Genomic DNA, 16,327 nt, shown 5'->3' on the forward strand with positions numbered 1-16,327 from the left:
TTCTTGCTACTGGTATATAGTGCCATTGTCTGACTGGGAATTCAAAGAATATATTGGGGTTACAAATACCCTCATTTCTTGCTACTGGTATATAGTGCCATTGTCTGACTGGGAATTCAAAGAATATATTGGGGTTATAAATACCCTCATTTCTTGCTACTGGTATATAGTGCCATTGTCTCACTGGGAATTCAAAGAATATATTGGGGTTACAAATACCCTCATTTCTTGCTACTGCCATATAGTGCCAGTTTCTGACTGGTAATTCAAAGAATATATTGGGGTTATAAATACCCTCATTTCTTGCTACTGCCATATAGTGCCAGTTTCTGACTGGTAATTCAAAGAATATATTGGGGTTACGTGCACCCACAATTTTTGCTACTGGTATATAGTGCCAATTTCTAACTGGGAATTCAAAATGCGCAAGGCTCCCGGAAAGGGACGTGGACGAGGCCGTGGGCGAGGTCGGGGGAATGGTTCTGGGGAGCAAGGTAGCAGTGAAGCCACAGGGCGTCCCGTGCCTACTCCTGTGGGGCAACAAGCATTGCGCCACTCCACAGTGCCAGGGTTGCTTGCCACATTAACTAAACTGCAGGGTACAAACCTTAGTAGGCCCGAGAACCAGGAACAGGTCTTGCAATGGCTGTCAGAGAACGCTTACAGCACATTGTCCAGCAGCCAGTCAGACTCTGCCTCCTCGCCTCCTATTACCCAACAGTCTTGTCCTCCTTCCTCCCAAAATTCCCAAGCTTCACAGAACAATAACCCCAACTGTCCCTGCTCCCCAGAGCTGTTCTCCGCTCCTTTCATTGTCCCTCAACCTGCCTCTCCACGTCACGATTCCACGAACCTAACAGAGGAGCATCTGTGTCCAGATGCTCAAACACTAGAGTCTCCTCCATCTCTGTTCGATTTGGTGGTGGATGACCAGCAACCCACCCTCATCGACGATGATGTGACGCAGTTGCCGTCAGGGCATCCAGTTGACCGGCGTATTGTGCGGGAGGAGGAGATGAGACAGGAGTTGGAAGAGGAAGTGGTGGATGATGAGGACACTGACCCGACCTGGACAGGGGGGATGTCAAGCGGGGAAAGTAGTGTGGATGTTGAGGCAGGTGCAGCACCAAAAAGGGTAGCTAGAGGCAGAGGTCAGCAGCGTAGGCGAAGCCAGGCCACACCCGGAATCTCCCAAGATGTTCCAGTTCGTACCCAGCCCCGAAAAACTCCCACCTCGAGGGCACGTTTCTCGAAGGTGTGGAGTTTTTTCAAGGAATGCGCCGAGGACAGATATAGTGTTGTCTGCACAATTTGCCTCTCGAAATTGATTAGGGGCTCTGAGAAGAGCAACCTGTCCACCACTTCAATGCGCCGTCATTTGGAATCCAAGCACTGGAATCAGTGGCAGGCAGCAACGGCAGGAAAAAGGCCGCCTGCCGTTCACGCCACTGCCACTGCCTCTGCCACTGCCTCTGCCTCTGCCACTGCCACTGCTGACTGTGCTGGCGATGCACTCAAGAGGACGAGCCAGGACACCACTTCATCTGCCTCCGCCACTTTGTTGACTTCTCCCTCATCCTCCCCTGTTCCTGTCTTATCTCCTTCTCCTGCACCATCAAAGGCACCATCAGGCGCTTCTTTACAACAACCCACCATCTCTCAGACATTGGAGCGGCGGCAGAAATACACTGCTAACCACCCACACGTGCAAACCTTGAACGCCAACATCGCTAAACTGCTGGCCCAGGAGATGTTGGCGTTCCGGCTTGTTGAAACTCCCGCCTTCCTGGACCTGATGGCAACTGCGGCACCTCGCTATGCCGTCCCTAGCCGTCACTACTTCTCCCGGTGTGCCGTCCCCGCCTTGCACCAGCACGTGTCACTCAACATCAGGCGGGCCCTTAGTTCCGCGCTTTGCACAAAGGTCCACTTGACCACCGACGCGTGGACAAGTGCATGCGGACAGGGACGCTACATTTCACTGACGGCACACTGGGTGAATGTAGTTGAGGCTGGGACTGCTTCCCAAACTGGCCCGGTGTACCTCGTCTCCCCGCCTAACATTCCTGGCAGGGACACGAGAAGAACACCCCCCTCCTCCTCCTCCTCTACCGCCTCCTCCTCCGCCACCGCCTCCTCCTCCGCCACCGCCTCCTCCTCCGCTGTTAGATTGACCCCAGCTACGAGTTGGAAACGTTGCAGCACTGGCGTTGGTAGACGTCAGCAGGCTGTGCTGAAGCTGATCAGCTTGGGGGACAGACAGCACACTGCCTCCGAGGTGAGGGATGCCCTCCTCGATGAGACGGCAATATGGTTTGAGCCGCTGCACCTGGGCCCAGGCATGGTCGTTTGTGATAACGGCCGGAACCTGGTAGCAGCTTTGGAGCTTGCCGGACTCCAACATGTTCCATGCCTGGCCCACGTCTTCAACCTAGTGGTGCAACGTTTCCTAAAGAGCTACCCCAATGTTCCAGAGCTACTGGTGAAAGTGCGGCGCATGTGCGCCCACTTTCGCAAGTCGACAGTAGCCGCTGCTAGCTTAAAATCTCTCCAGCAACGCCTGCATGTGCCACAACACCGGCTTTTGTGCGACGTCCCCACACGCTGGAACTCAACGTTTCAGATGTTGAATAGAGTGGTTGAGCAGCAGAGACCTTTGATGGAATACCAGCTACAAAACCCTAGGGTGCCACAAAGTCAGCTGCCTCAGTTTCACATCCATGAGTGGCCATGGATGAGAGACCTTTGTGACATCCTACGGGTCTTTGAGGAGTCCACAAGGAGGGTGAGCTCTGAGGATGCGATGGTGAGCCTTACAATCCCGCTCTTGTGTGTTCTGAGAGAATCCCTGATTGACATCAGGGATAACTCAGATCACACAGAGGAGTTAGGGATAGCATCCGATCCGTCACAGCTGGAGAGTAGGTCCACACATCTGTCCGCTTCACTGCGTTTAATGGAGGAGGAGGAGGAGGAGGAGGAAGAAGAGTTGTCCGATGATGTGATGGTGATACAGGAGGCTTCCGGGCAACTTCGAATCGTCCCATTGTTGCAGTGCGGATGGGTAGACATGGAGGATGAGGAGGAAATGGAGATTGAACTTTCCGGTGGGGCCAGAGGAGTCATGCCAACTAACACTGTGGCAGACATGGCTGAGTTCATGTTGGGGTGCTTTACAACCGACAAGCGTATTGTCAAAATCATGGAGGACAACCAGTACTGGATCTTTGCTATCCTTGACCCCCGGTATAAAAACAACATCTCGTCTTTTATTCCGGTAGAGGGGAGGGCCAATCGCATCAATGCTTGCCACAGGCAATTGGTGCAGAATATGATGGAGATGTTTCCAGCATGTGACGTTGGCGGCAGGGAGGGCAGTTCCTCCAGTAGGCAACCAAGTTCTCACCGGTCCACACAAATGAGGGGCACACTGTCTAAGGTCTGGGACACCTTGATGGCACCCCCTCGCCAAAGTGCCGCCACGGAGGGTCCTAGTGTCACCAGGCGTGAGAAGTATAGGCGCATGTTGCGGGAATACCTTTCCGACCACAGCCCTGTCCTCTCCGACCCCTCTGCGCCCTACACGTATTGGGTGTCGAAGTTGGACCTGTGGCTTGAACTTGCCCTATATGCCTTGGAGGTGCTGTCCTGTCCTGCCGCCAGCGTCCTATCTGAGAGGGTGTTCAGTGCAGCCGGTGGCATAATCACTGACAAGCGCACCCGTCTGTCAGCTGAGAGTGCCGACCGGCTCACTTTGATAAAAATGAACCACCACTGGATAGAGCCTTCATTTTTGTGCCCACCTGTGTAAAGCACCCCAACATGAAACTCCATGTCTGTACTCAACCTCTCCAATTCCTCCGCATCCTCATACTCATCCACCATAAGCATTGCACAATTCTGCTAATACTAGGCTCCCTCCACCCTGATTTCCCCCAACTCTGCTGGTTAGAGGCTCCCTCCACCCTGATTTCCACCAACTCTGCTGGTTAGAGGCTCCCTCCACCCTGCTTTCCCACAACTCTGCTGGTTAGAGGCTCCCTCCACCCTGCTTTCCCACAACTCTGCTGGTTAGAGGCTCCCTCCACCCTGCTTTCCCACAACTCTGCTGGTTAGAGGCTCCCTCCACCCTGATTTCCACCAACTCTGCTGGTTAGAGGCTCCCTCCACCCTGCTTTCCCACAACTCTGCTGGTTAGAGGCTCCCTCCACCCTGATTTCCACCAACTCTGCTGGTTAGAGGCTCCCTCCACCATGAATTGGTCCAAACTGGGCTGTTTAGAGGCTCCCTCCACCATGAATTGGTCCAAACTGGGGTTTTTAGAGGCTGCCTCCACCATGAATTGGTCCAAACTGGGCTGTTTAGAGGCTCCCTCCATCATGAATTGGTCCAAACTGGGGTTTTTAGAGGCTCCCTCCACCATGAATTGGTCCAAACTGGGGTTTTTAGAGGCTCCCTCCACCATGAATTGGTCCAAACTGGGGTTTTTAGAGGCTCCCTCCACCATGAATTTGCCCAAACTGGGCTGTTTAGAGGCTCCCTCCACCATGAATTTGCCCAAACTGGGCTGTTTAGAGGCTCCCTCCACCATGAATTGGTCCAAACTGGGGTTTTTAGAGGCTCCCTCCACCATGAATTGGTCCAAACTGGGGGTTTTTAGAGGCTCCCTCCACCATGAATTTGCCCAAACTGGGCTGTTTAGAGGCACCCTCCACCATGAATTGGTCCAAACTGGGGTTTTTAGAGGCTCCCTCCACCATGAATTGGTCCAAACTGGGCTGTTTAGAGGCTCCCTCCACCATGAATTGGTCCAAACTGGGGTTTTTAGAGGCTCCCTCCACCATGAATTGGTCCAAACTGGGGTTTTTAGAGGCTCCCTCCACCATGAATTTGCCCAAACTGGGCTGTTTAGAGGCTCCCTCCACCATGAATTTGCCCAAACTGAGCTGTTTAGAGGCTCCCTCCACCATGAATTGGTCCAAACTGGGGGTTTTTAGAGGCTCCCTCCACCATGAATTTGCCCAAACTGGGCTGTTTAGAGGCTCCCTCCATCATGAATTGGTCCAAACTGGGGTTTTTAGAGGCTCCCTCCACCATGAATTGGTCCAAACTGGGGTTTTTAGAGGCTCCCTCCACCATGAATTGGTCCAAACTGGGGTTTTTAGAGGCTCCCTCCACCATGAATTTGCCCAAACTCTGCTGGTTAGAGGCTCAATCCACCCTGATTTTCAAAACAAATGTTGGTGCCAACCTCAACTTACTACAAGGGCCAAATTCACTGCTGGTGACAAGCTCTCCTCACTGCAAGTGCCAAATACACATGTTTCAAGGTGTTTTCCTACTGTCAGAGAGGTGGTATTGAGTGTGTAAAGTGTGTAGTTGTTAGGCAGTGATGTTGGGGTAATAGAGGGTCTTTGGTGTGTTAGATGCCCCCAGACATGCTTCCCCTGCGGTCCCAGTGTCATTCCAGAGGTGTTGGCATCATTTCCTGGGGTGTCATAGTGGACTTGGTGACCCTCCAGACACGGATTTGGGTTTCCCCCTTAACGAGTATCTGTTCCCCATAGACTATAATGGGGTTCGAAACCCGTTCGAACACACGAACATTGAGCGGCTGTTCGAATCGAATTTCGAACCTCGAACATTTTAGTGTTTGCTCATCTCTAGTAGTTATGTTTTACCACACTTCCTCTGGCCCTAGTTTACAGTACAAATGGATATATTTAGCTACACAAGAATCCCGTGGCTGTTGTATCCATATGGCCTTAGGTGACCTCATTCTGGACACTCACCAAAGAATGTTATTTCGTGTTTCTTGTACTTGTATAATGAATCAGATAAGACTGGGTCAAAATATTGGATGAACTCTTATCTACATATCCGATCTGTTATGTCTAATCCTAATCTAATAATGGGCTTTGTATATGGTATGAAGTATGAGAAACATGTGCATACTCTAGCAACATAATACCAGATAAGGAAACTAAAGTCATGTTAGTAAAGGCTGTTAATTTGCCTATGCAGTCATTTCCCATCATCGCTCGGCCTAACTGAGGATGTTACATTGAGCAGAAATCCTGCTGGCAATAATCGGAGCGATTTGCTTCTGGCAAAGCATCAGGACTGAGTGGTAATTCTTCTTACACATGCTGTTTACATCATTACATCTGCAATGGAGATTTGACTGAAAACTACTTCTAGCCCAAAATGTAACCAATTTTTTATAAGAGGATTGAAAACGGCTTGTTATAGCACAGTGACTTGTAGGATAGCTAAATACAAAAACACTCATTGTGTTCTTCTTCTACAGAGTTTTTCATTGGGTTTTTGCTGTGTTTTTCTCTGCTTTTCTCCTTCCCTTATTAAATCTATTGGGAAAACGCTCACAATTCTGCACTTAAAATGAACATGCTGGGTTAGGCAATAATGCAGGGGCATAACTACCGGGGTAGCAAGGGGTAGCGGCTGCCACAGGGCCCGGGACATTAAGGGCCCAGCGACAGCCGCTACTGCTGCATTTTTTTTCTTAATAGAGTTACTCCAGCCGGTAATGGGTCCTATTTACTTACCGATCCTGACAGGGGCCGGGATCGGTAAGTGACGCCGTGGGCCCCACAAATGCTATTATAATACTCTTCAGACCCCCAAGTATAATGATCGGAGGCCCGGGAGAGGTAAGACACATAAAAAACACTGTGACTTACCTCTCCACGATCCTGCCAGGCCTCCTTCCTAGTTGTCTGACGTCACATGAACCCGGCCTGCGTCCCGGGTCATGTGACGTCCGATGTCATTGAAGAAGGACGGCAGCGGAGGCCGACAGCGTAGGAGCCAGGGGACAGGTAAGAAACAGTAGTTTTTTATGTTTTTATTCCCCCGGGTCTCCGATTATTATACTCTGGGGTCTGAAAACCCCCCAGAGTATAATAATTGTTTATAGGTGTCCACAGTGGGACATAATAGTGTGTGCAGGGGCGACTATGGGACATAATACTGTGTGCAGGGGCCACTAAGGGACATAATACTGTGTGCAGGGGCCACTATGGGGGATAATACTGTGTGTAGGGGTCACTAAGGGACATAATACTGTGTGCAGGGGCCACTATGGGGGATAATACTGTGTGCAGCGGCCACTAAGGGACATAGTACTGTGTGCAAGGGCCACTAAGGGGCATAATAGTGTGTGCAGGGGCCACTAAGGGACATAATAGAGCGCGCGGGGGGGCCACTAAGGGACATAATACTGTGTGCAGGGGCCACTAAGGGACATAATAGAGCGCACGGGGGGCCATGTCAAAAGTTTGCCATGGGGCCCCGCCATTCCTAGTTACGCCACTGCCGGGACCTGCTGGAAGCTGCAATTTCTAAAATGCTTGTGTTTTTGTAAATGACAGCATCTCAACTATGCCTACGGAAATGCTGGTGTTCTCTGTATATGCATAATAGGAGCAGAAAATCTACAGACTTCCTGTGAAAAATGCTGCAGAAAAAACTCAATGTGTTTCTGTCACCGGCTTTTCTTTTTTACAGCAGCAGCAGCAGCAATTCACCATATGGGGCTAAGCCTAAAAAATGCTTCCATTGATTTTTATGAGGTCCATATGGACTATAGAGCATGTCAATTTATAAATGGTCTGTCATAATAGGCCCATGAGAATAGACACATTGAAATCAGTGTATTCCTTAAACGGCCATGCGAAAGCCTTTACAAAAACCTCCATCTCATGATTTTCACTGTTGTGTGAATAAAACTTTAGGCTCCATCAACACAATCGGATTTATTTGTCCGCCTGGCCAGTACATGACACACAGATGTCTGCATATAGATTTAAAGTGGGTTTTGAATGTTTCTGTATTCACCGTCATGTGAATAAGACCTTATGTTTTAGTCTGTTTTGCATCCATTCCGTTCCATTTTTCCATTTTTGGTTGATAGTTTGTGAAAACAAACAGATGAACTTCATTGGTCTTTCTTGTTTGACCCCACTCACTGATCCATTTTATACTGGGCATAAAATGGACGTCAATCGATTTTGCACCAAATAAAAATGTATCAGTAGATTTCTCTTTGGTCCATGTGTCCGTCGAAATGAACAGATAGAGCATGTAAGTTTATTTGACAGCCATTAAAAAACAGTCAAAAAAAGGACACGTAAATAGGCACATTGAAATCAATCCCGTCATACGTGTGACTAAGACCTTAGGCTGCATGCACACAACCATATTTATTTGCACATGACACATGGTTGTTTGCATGTAACCTCATGCTCTTGACTGATTTAGAAGCTGAATTTACCTTTTAGGGGATAGATCGGGGCTTTTTAGGCTAGGTGGCATTCGTTCCTTTGTTCGGTAGGTCCCAGGGCTATCACGTGCGTGTCGATATCTGATATATACTCTTACTGCTGCTGTCAGACTTTGAACTCGCATGGCCTTGTGTCACTTTCACATTTGCATTACAATGGCTGTCAGAGATTACTGAAATAATTTTCTCCGTCACTTTTGGCCATTACCCTCTGGGCAGTACCACCTTTGTAGATAAAATATATGCATCAGGGTAAAATCTTATAACTTTATTTATTGTGATAGGATATTTCTCTAGCTCAGGAAAGCAATCCTGTCCGCCGGCTGTTATAGCAGCCATGTCATAATCACAGGTACCATCTATTCAATTAGTTGCAAGCTGAAAGCGTAAAAGGGAAAATCAATTTCTGAACGGCTGGTGGCTCAGGGCAAGGACACACTGAAGGAGACAACGTGCAAGGAAAACATATGAAGCAGCGCAGCATGTGCATAAACACAGCCATAGTTCCAAGGGGCTGGACCAAAACCTCAGTGTTTTCAAGCAACGGCTCCGAGACTATTTGTTCTCTATGATGAGTATTTATTAGCTGTCATCTTTGCTTTATTTCACGCATAAAATATATTTTCCTTGCAAAGTGGTGTCATACAAAAAGAGAGAGACAGCATCTCCGAAAATTATTGTCAAGCCTGATCGGTTTGACAATTGCTTTGTTCTGCGTCATTGCAAATTATATTTTTCCATTTGTATCACGTGACCAGATTTACTAAGAAGGATACTAAGTATATACAGTGAAACTTGCACAGAAGACTATCCCTTTAAAAAGAACTCTCCTTCCAAAAGTTTTCTCTACATTACACTATATGGAAGCCGCCCCTCTTTAAGCAGACCCCCCTCGCCCCCCACTACCAATTAAAGCAAAGACCACTTTTTTGAGTAAATTTTTCATTGGACCAAGCAGGAAGAGGGGCTTGAGCCAGCATTGGGCCGCTTTATTGTAGCAGAGAGCAGAGTAGGAGGACCATCATCATCGTAGGAGGAGGAAGGAGGGTGCAGTCTATGCCATATTGCCCTGATCAGCTGTGATAACCCAGAATGACATTAAGAAATGATTCGGGGCCAGTCCTAGTGCCTGTTTTAAATGTCTAGATTTTAGCCAATAAAATGTTGGCAACTGTAGTCAATAGGGTTGAGCGATCAGGATTGGAAAGGATCGGATTCCGATTGGCGATCGAGTAAATTTCACGATCGTGATCGGAATTCCAATCCTGATCTTTTTCGGCGGGATTGAGGTCAGAGGTTATTTCCCACAATTCTTGGCTACTGGCCAATCGTTGTGGGAAAAGCTATAGTATCAGATGAGCGAATACTATTCGAAACTCCAATTTCAAATAGCACGCACACATAGGAATGACTGGAAGTGGCCAGTACGCAGACTTTACCGTCGTCCGGCCGGTTAACCCCCTGTGTGCTGGCTGCGTCCATTCATTCTTATGGATTTACCGCAGCCTGCCACTCTTCTAATTCATCTCTGTTTTACCATTTTATCTGAGATGTAGCAGTGTAGCAGAGCTGTATACTCAACTCTGCTACATCTGAGATGTAGCAGAGCTGTATACTCAACTCTGCTACATCTGAGATGTAGCAGAGCTGAGTATACAGTAAAGCAGGGACGAAGCAGAAGAGTAGAGCAGGGATGAAGCAGAAGATTAGATAGTATCTATCTATTCACAAACTTCACTCAACTTACCTGCACATAAGTGCTGCCGCTGCCCGTTCTTCTTGCTCCTCTTCTGTTAGAGATGCTGGGAGAAAGTGGGGCTTGTGGCTTAGAAGAGTGTGGGCGGATACTGGGAGGGGAAATGTGAGTGATGCACTCTCGTCTCCCCGCCCACACTTTCCTAAGCCACAACAAGCCGCGCCTACTCCCATCAACTCTAACACTAGCGGGGGCGCACACAGCGCTCTGAAGGTATGTCAATGAGAGAGGACCGGACCGACAAGAATGGGGAGCGGCAGCGGATCTGTGCAGGTAAGTGGACACCAGGGGGCTAAGTAGCCGGGGGATTTGTTTTTAATCACTACACAGCGTGGAGTCCAAACATTGAAACAATTTTTGGACTCCATGCAGTGTATTGAATAGGATCGTTTTTAAAATCCGATCTTCGATTATTAAAAAAAAATCCCATTGACTTGCATTGGGTTCGGAATTGGGATCGGGACCGGGTTCGAATGGAAAATGATCGGAAATCGGATTTTCAAAACGATCCTGAAATTTCAAGATCGGCTCAACCCTAGTAGTCAAGGTTAGTAGTAATGGGGGGAATTTGATAAGGGAGTAATGTTGGGGGCTTGAAATGAGATGGAGCTATTCTGGAAACAAGAAAAGAGGGGGCCTATGATCGGAACCAGGAAAGACGCTGGAGCCATGTTGGAGTTTAGGAATGAGAGGGAAAGCTATGGTGGGGTCTGGGAATGAGGGGGGAGCTATGATGTGGAAGTAGAATGAGGGAAGAGCCATGGTGGAGACCAGGAAAATGTGAAGAGCAATCCTGGTGGCTAGGAATAGGAAGGGGAGAAATGCTGGGAATGAGAGAGATAATGATAAGAGAATGATAGATAGCTGTGGCGGGGAAATGAGAGATAAGCTATGACGGGGAAGAAGAATGAGAGAAGAGCCATGCTGGAGAAAGAGGAGAGCAATGCCAATGTATAGGAATGACAAGGGAGAACTATGCTGGTGGCTAGAAATCCATTGGGTATCATGAAGATCTAGAGGTGTACCAATGCTTGGGGCCAAGGTTTACAGGGGTGGGAAGCTGAGGATCAGGAATGACAGTGTCTTGTAATGAGAAAGTAAAGGATCACCATGGAGATTTAAAAAGAAAGGTAGCCACCTATGGTTATGAAGTGGGGTGACTTAAAAACCGGGAGAGTAAAGAGCGCTACTGGACAAAAAAAAGAAGAAAGTGGAGACAGTGACCTGACGAAGACACCGGACCGATGTCGAAATGCGTGGCCCTCTACTGTCATTGGAACCTAATAAAACAGCTTATCTTTAAGCGTACTCTTTCACCTCATCATTGCCCAGGAGCACTCTTTACTCTCACGGTTTTTATGTTTTTTCCTATTGCATAAGGTTTCTACCACCTTGCCAGGTTGGTGCACGGGTAAGAGCTGCAACTTTTTCCACACGGTTATTAAGTGGAATGGATGGTATACTTTACTATGGCTGTTTTAGGCCTAGTCTGGGCCTGGTGCTGTGACATTTGCTGACGTAGTGGCAAGTATAAAATACAGGATTTTGGGCTCTTTGATGATTATTTGTGTACGTTTGCCAGGAAGTAGACCTTGGAGGCATCGGAGCTAGCCATTCCTTTTCTTTTTCTTTATTTCTTATTAAAGTGTACTGGGCAGACAACCCCTTTAATCATAGCAAAGAACAGCCACAAGGTGCCCCGAAGAGCAATACAAACATGTAAGCACACAATGTATTTATTAGAGTTAGTGTATAAACATAGTTATCACAAAACTATACAATGTTTACATTAAATAAACTTTATTGGTCACATCCAATTATTTTTAATTACAATTAAAGGTGATGTCACAAGGATACTGTCCCTTATTGCTGCCAAGGAGTTACAGTATATAAGATTCAGATGCCTCTCTTACAAACAATTAGGAACCTAATAAGACATATGGACAAGGGTAGTGTTCATGACAAAAATCCTTTAGGCTAAGGCCCCACAAAGCGGGCCGCAGCAATAAAGCGCTGTGGGAAAAAACATAGTGGCAACACGTCGCATTTCACAGAGAGTCTGCAGTGGTTTCCTCTGTGAACATTCTGCTTCCATTATACCTATAGGGAAATTGCCAACATTTCCATAAGTATAATTGCATTGACTTCCAAAACCGCAACAGTTGGAATTCCTGATATATTGTATAATTGTTGAATTCTCAGACGAGGCTGTACAGATTGTACAGTGGAAGGAATATGTCAGCTAGAATCTTCACTTGAATGAACAGCTGCGTATAAGCCTACCAATAACACAAAAATAAGATACTGTCGCTCTGGATCCGATAATATGCAAAACCTTTCTCTCTTTGCAGTTGTTTTCCCTGTGACAGTATTATTATTTTTTTTCACCTCCTGTTTTCACAATATGACTCTGAGAAAAAATAATGTGAAAAAAGTGGATTTTTTTATTTTTTATTTTTTTTTTCCGATGATGTCATCTCAACTCCTTTCACAGCAAAATGAATTAAATTCCAGGTCTCTTCCCCTCTGGAGAGTTCATTTTCGCATTTCATTTTCTCCTTCACTGGTCTTTTTTATGCCCCGGGATGCCTGAGGTTGGAAAATAAACTCAGGTAAAGTGGAACATCTTTTCTTTTTGACGGTAAAACGCTTAAGGGAACAAAGGGCAGGTTAAGTATCTAAATTCAGAGAACTGCCGTAAGTTGCAGAATCTGTAATTAATTTTCATGAGGCAGAGCCGGTGGATTCCCATCTCAATAAGTAACTGTCTAGGGTGGAAATAGGACGGATGGAACATTATTACTCATTCATGCAGAACACCCCGGAAACCATTGGACTCATTCCTTATTGTGCCGTTTTGCAGATTCATGATTATTATACCAAACTTACTTACATTCCTACATTCCTTACAAACATACTTATTCCTAAATGGCTCGCCTATGGTTTGCTCAAGGGATTTAGCTTGCATGCTAATCCATAGTAATTTATGAGTCATATGTAGTAAGAAATTCTATTGTTTTAAAGTTAGAAGGACTCAAACAGATATATGGTGGCACAAGGAATCCACTATACTACATGTACAACCATATGATACTTCTACAGGATTGTTCTCCAAAGTATTGCATCTAGGAAAAACTTTTTTTCTTTTCGATCAACCAATACTAGGGTTGAGACGATCTTGAAATTTCAGGATCGTTTTTAAAATCCGATTTTCGATCTTTCTCGATCCCGATCACTCAACCTATTAATGATATATACATGAATGGGGTTGTGCTGATCTTGAGATAAACTCCAACCTCCATCCCACTGGAAAAGATCAGGATCAGAATTCCGATCGCAATCGTGAAATTTACTCGATGGCCGATCGGAATCCGATCTTTTCCGATCCCGATCGCTCAACCCTAACCAATACAGTTGGGCATCATAAAACGTATTGATGGCATTACAGAATATCAGCAGTGGGATATTACGTAGTAATGGAGTCATTACTGCGGGCATGCCTCTCTGAGCTGTAAAGGGTGAAATACGTGGGGAAAACTCGCAACATAATTTGACATGCTATAGCTTAAAAATCTGCACCGCGGGGCAGTCTGTTCTCAACTGTTTTGTTCAACTCTGTAAGGCTTGGTTCACATCTGTGCTTGGCGAACAATTGGGGATTCCGTTCCCCATTCCACTTGAAAAATGGAACCCAGTGGACCCCATTATAGCCTATGGGGTCTGCAGGTAACCGCTTTTTAAACATATTGGGTTTCTGTTTTTTGAGTCCTCAATCGGACCCGAAGAACGGAAACCCAAAGGCATGAGTGAGCCTAGCGTAACACAGCAGATTTTTGTGTCTACAATTCAGCAGGAAATCTGTTGCACCTTAAGGCTCCATGCACACAATGTGTAAAAAAATGTATTATCATCCGCCGCATGTCCGTTTTTTCGAGCAATGGAAGTCAATGGGTACATACTGTATATACACATGCCCATTTGTTAACTGATAGAGAGTAAAGTCACTTAAAGAACAGCCGTTTTCTGGACTGATGGACCCAATACAAGTCTATGGGTCCATTTTTAACATATGTTTTTTGGGTAATGTATCAGTTTCACTGAAGTCAAAAACAGATGCGTGGATTTGGTAAAAAAATAATAGACCAATGAAATTATTAATTTTTTTCACTGACAGTTATGGATGACAAACTGATGCAAATGGATGTTAAAGAGTGACACACGGCCAGAAAACTGATGAAAACTATGTGACAAAGTGATGGGAAACGGATGTTATAGACTGACAGTTTCATCTGTTTTTAATGTCGTGTATATGTAGGTGCATACAATGTAAAAATGATTAAATAAATCTACAAATTTGGTGTGTATCGCATTGAACGATCACAAATATTAAATCTACAGCCAGTGGTTAAGTGGAGCCCAGGCCTGTAACCCAAAATCCATTGCCTTTTGTTCATTACCCTCCTCATCCTGATGGAATAACCTTGTTCTGATGACTTCCCACACACTTCTTAGCATTCAGAGCAATTCTCTGTATTTTCTCGGTTACATGCTGTTAGCATACTATTAAATCCAAAGTGTGGGCTTTCCCCACAGGAAAGAATCGCTGTAAATGCTCTAAACAGCAAGGAGGTCAATAGAACAGCGGAAAGTCTTTAGTTTATCTTGTCCCAAAGTCCCACCAGAGTGATCTCCGATTACAAAAACTCGTCAAATGAGCCGTGCGAGTGTTATGCTTGCACCAAGGTGATTGACATTGACAGCAGAATCCTGGATTATCCTGACATAGACTCGGTGATAAGTCCTTCACTGAAATGTTACAATAAAATGAACCTCCTTGGACCTTTTTGGACCTGTCCACCATTTTTGTGTTAGTTGTGTTGCCTTCCTCATAATATGACAAAGCTTATTCACATGACATATCAAGTACGTGTGGCGTCCACATTTTTTGTTTCAATGTGTTTAGGTCTACAAAAAACAACAGCAGTACGTCCATTTTTTTCCACTGATACTGATGGATCACACCAATCAAAAAGTCAATGAGTCTCTAAAAAAAACAAATGGAATCCGTGTGTCATTCATTTTTTCATGGACTCAAAGACAACATTTAGGAAAATGATCCGAGTGAAAAGCAGATCAAACATGGATAGCACATGATGTGTGAACGAGGTCTTAGGTTAAGGCTGAGGCCCCACATTGCGGAAACGCATCTTTTTTTGTTGCAGATTTTGCCACAGTTTTTAGATCCAGAGTCAGCAGTGGATTGAGCACAAAGTAGAAGTATAAGAGTTTCCTATATATTAGACATTCCTTTTGTATCCACTCTTGGCTTTGGCTCAAAAAAACGCAGCAAAATCTGCAACGTGGGGCCTCAGCCTAAGGGCCCCTTCACACGGCGTAAGCGCGCCACTCATTTAGACCCGTACACACGAGTGCTTCAAAATAAATTCCATTCACTTCAATGAGAGTGCGCGTAAAGCTGGCTTTACGCGCACTCCCATTGAAGTGAATGGGATGTGTTTTGAAGCGCTCGCGTGTATCTGTCTAAATGAGTGGCGCGCTTACGCCATGTGGAGGGGCCCCAAGGCCTCCACGTTGCAGAAGCGCACCTTTTTTTTTTTTGCTGCAGATTTTGCTGTGATTTTTTGAGCCAAAACCAGGAGTGGATTGATTAAAAGGGATAAGTATAAGAATTTCCTAGATATTTCCCATACCCTATGTAGCCATTCTTGGCTTTGGTTAAAAAAAAAAAGTTACAAAATTTGCAACAAAAAAAACTCCATTTACGCAACATAGGGCCTTAGCTTTATTAGGTTATTCTTCCTGGATATAAGTGACAACTGGGTGTTACCATTCCCTCTGCAAGGGGGTGTGTCTCTGCATACTCTGGTACTGGTATTGTCATAGTGTAGGATATGCCTATTGACACTGCAATGGTATTGTCCAGCTATCAATTTATTCCTACATTTCCTGGAGCAATAACAGAGGGATAGCCCATTTCTAAGAAAATTGATATTTTATGAGTATTTGTCAGAAGAGCTGTCAGATTAAGTAAAACATGAACATAAAGTTGTCTGAATCAAAGCAGCCATTGTGTCGGAGGTATTAAGCTGTTAAAGTGGTGTCCTCCTGTGTGGTGATCCAAGCAAGAACATTGAGGATTAATTTGATCTGAGAACAAGCAGTAGATTTCATGTGATGAGCGCATATACAAATTTGTACAAGGTGAACGTTGTCTTGTATTTGTCCTCTATGGACAAATGATTTGC

At 45.7% G+C, this 16,327-nt stretch overlaps 1 protein-coding gene across 4 annotated transcripts in view; it reads left to right on the forward strand.

Annotated features, from left to right (window-relative positions):
* PDE1B (phosphodiesterase 1B) overlaps positions 1 to 16,327 on the forward strand; it is a 298,615-nt gene that overhangs the window by 220,131 nt on the left and 62,157 nt on the right. The gene's annotated exons all lie outside the window — the stretch shown is intronic.

The sequence above is a fragment of the Leptodactylus fuscus genome, chromosome 2 (assembly GCF_031893055.1).
Source record: "Leptodactylus fuscus isolate aLepFus1 chromosome 2, aLepFus1.hap2, whole genome shotgun sequence".
NCBI lineage: Eukaryota > Metazoa > Chordata > Amphibia > Anura > Leptodactylidae > Leptodactylus > Leptodactylus fuscus.